At 39.0% G+C, this 2923-nt stretch overlaps 1 non-coding gene across 1 annotated transcript; it reads right to left on the reverse strand.

Moving 5' to 3' along the window:
* Positions 1-468: 468 nt before the first annotated feature.
* Positions 469-539, reverse strand: TRNAG-GCC. The gene has a single exon. It is a non-coding gene; the product is annotated as a tRNA-Gly (tRNA).
* Between the last annotated feature and the right edge of the window lie 2384 nt (positions 540-2923).

Genomic DNA, 2923 nt, shown 5'->3' on the forward strand with positions numbered 1-2923 from the left:
TCACTTAACAACCGGGGAAAATCTGGGCCCAACTGAGGTCGTAAGTGGAGGACCATCTGTCCCTTTTCGACTCCTGGATCCCGCAGAGTTTTTGCAGGTAAGTAAAAGAATTTTGGGGAAATCAGTCAGTTCAACTGCTCAGCCAAGTACGGGACCCTCTCCCCAAAAAACAGCCCTGGGGAAGGAAGAACTTGGGGAGGGGGGCAGCTGAACCTAACCTCACGGGGTGCTAATTGTGGGGGAGGGGAACTAGCAACCACAAGTTACCTGTGTCCCTTTGAACCCCTCCCCCGCCACAAACCAGCCTGTCAATTTAAATTGGTGTTTTTCCAACCTGGGCCACTTTAAGACGTGTGGACTTCAACTCCCAGAAATCCCTAGGGAACGATATCGCTGGCAAAGTATATATATATTTTTTCTTTCTAGAAAAATAGACACACACACACCCTGGGGACACAAAAGGTCAGTTGCATTGGCCGGGAATCGAACCCGGGCCTCCCGCGTGGCAGGCGAGAATTCTACCACTGAACCACCAATGCATCTGCTGCAGATGTGCTGGATAAGCCATCCTCTTATGTGCTGCTCCCGCCTGGTTTTTTTTTATAATTTACGGTGTGACTAATTGAACAACTGCAGTGATTCGGCTTAACAACGGCCGCAAGGAAGGGCATAAAAATGGGGCACAATGGGGTTCTTCTGCTTAAGCAGGAGGCTAGAGTAGAAGACCTCCAAGGTCCCTTCCAGCTCTATTCTATTCCATATTTTCTATTCTATTCCATACTTTCTATTCTATTCTGTTCTATTCTTATTTATTATTCTATTCTATTCTATTCTATTCTATTCTATTCTATTCTATTCTATTCTATTCTATTCTATTCTATTCTATTGGATTCCATATTTTCTTATTCTATTCTGTTCTGTTCTATTCTTATTTCTTATTCTATTCTATTCTGTTCTGTTCTATTCTGTTCTATTCTTATTTCTTATTCTATTCTATTCTATTCTTATTTTTTATTCTATTCTATTCCATTCTATTCCTTATTGCTATTCTATTCCTTATTGCTATTCTATTCCTTATTTCTATTCTATTCTTTCTGTATTCTGTTCTATTCTGTATTCTATTCCATTCTATTCCTTATTTCTATTCTATTCCTTATTTCTATTCTATTCTATTCTATTCTATTCTATTCTATTCTCTTAGCAACTGTTTTGGTTAGCAGTGAAAACTTTGGGCTCAACTGTGGTTAAGTCAAGGACTCTGTATTGACTTCTGATAGTTTTGCATGGGTGTGTAAATATATCCTAATATTATTTGGGGGCACCGTTCCTGTTAAAAGATAATAGTTGATAATACAGTTTTATCTTATCTCATGCTGCTAAGTGTGCCAGAGCAATCAAAGGGAGTTGACTTACAATTTATACGAATAAACTGAGGATTTTTTTTTTTAAAAGTCCTGTAGGAAAATGACTTTTTAAGCCAGGATTGTTGTTCTATGTAGCTGTGTCTTTTACAGAACTAGCCACCTGTTGTGTAAAGACATTTCCACGTAATAAAACATGCGGGAGATCTAATTTCTGCCTTTCTTCAAATGGATTTGTTCTCTGTAGAATGATTTCACGAGTTCTGTAAATGCAAAAGGGACCGGACTTGGATTTTCACACGTATAGTACATCTTTGTAAGCGTGTCTGCTTACAAGGGCTCATAGCCTTGATTCGTTTTAAAATTCAAATGTTGAGTTTGTTTGTTTTTTCCTATCCTCAATTTTTCACCGTTATTTTGTTTTGCATATTTATCGTGGCTTGCATGACTCCGGTTTCATTTAGTAATGCTTGCTTGTAACTGTAGGTTAAAAATCAGTGGGTTTTTTTCAAACTCAGCGGCTTTTAAGATGGGTGGACTTCAACTCCCAGAATCCCCCAGCCAGCGAAGATGGATCTGATGACATTACAATGTCGGTCTTTTCATTTTCAATTGCTAACACACCGTTTCCACCCAAAGCGCCATGATCACTGGAGCAAAAATCTTTGCAATTACCGACACTGCCATCGATGTGTTGAAGGGTGTTCGCCCCAGTATATTTTCACTAAATCTTATTTTCTTTTATGTATATGTGGTTGACTCCTTTGAGAATTCCTTTTCGAGTTCTTCAGTCACACCCTTGAAGAGTTTATAGTCCTCATGGAGGAAAAAGGGTTTGGTTCCTTTTCACCCAAGCCGGCAACCTTCCCATCACACCAGCTTCGTGGGGGGTTCTACATTTTGTGGTGTCACAACATAGCTTGTTTCATCCTGATCTCGGATATCTCAGTTTTTAGAATCTGTTTCATTGGCCTGGAGCAGGAAACACTCTCAAGCTGTAAAAGTTTAAGACGGGTGGACTTCAACTCCCAGAATTCCCCAGCCAGCCTGCTTTAAGATGGGTGGACTTCAACTGATCTCAGATATCTTTAAAGTTTCTCCCTTGAAAAGCTGGAATTTTGAAGAGCCGGATTCGAACTCAAGCTAGACAAATTCTTAAAAAGAAATTCTTTGGCTCGCTTTCTTTCGGTGAACCATGGACCAACATTCCAGAAGCTGCAATACAGCTTGTTTTGGAGAGACGCCAGTAAATAACCTTTAATTCTTTGTTTATTGTGGTTTCTTTCATCCTGTTTGGCTGGTTTAGAGTTTTGAGGCATGGGATCATCTAATCTATGTATCTACATCAATATATCATCTCTCTATCTATCTATCTACCCATCCATCCATCCATCCATTCATCCATCCATCCATCCATCCCTATCTATCTATCTGTCTATCTGTCTGTCTGCATGCCTGCCTGCCTGTCTGTCTGTATCTATCATCTAATCTATGCATCTGCATCAATATATAATAATAATAATAATAATAATAATAATAATAATAATAATAATAATAATAAT

Source organism: Protobothrops mucrosquamatus, unplaced genomic scaffold (genome assembly GCF_001527695.2).
Source record: "Protobothrops mucrosquamatus isolate PMUCROS unplaced genomic scaffold, P.Mucros_1.0 scaffold3151, whole genome shotgun sequence".
Taxonomy (NCBI): domain Eukaryota; kingdom Metazoa; phylum Chordata; class Lepidosauria; order Squamata; family Viperidae; genus Protobothrops; species Protobothrops mucrosquamatus.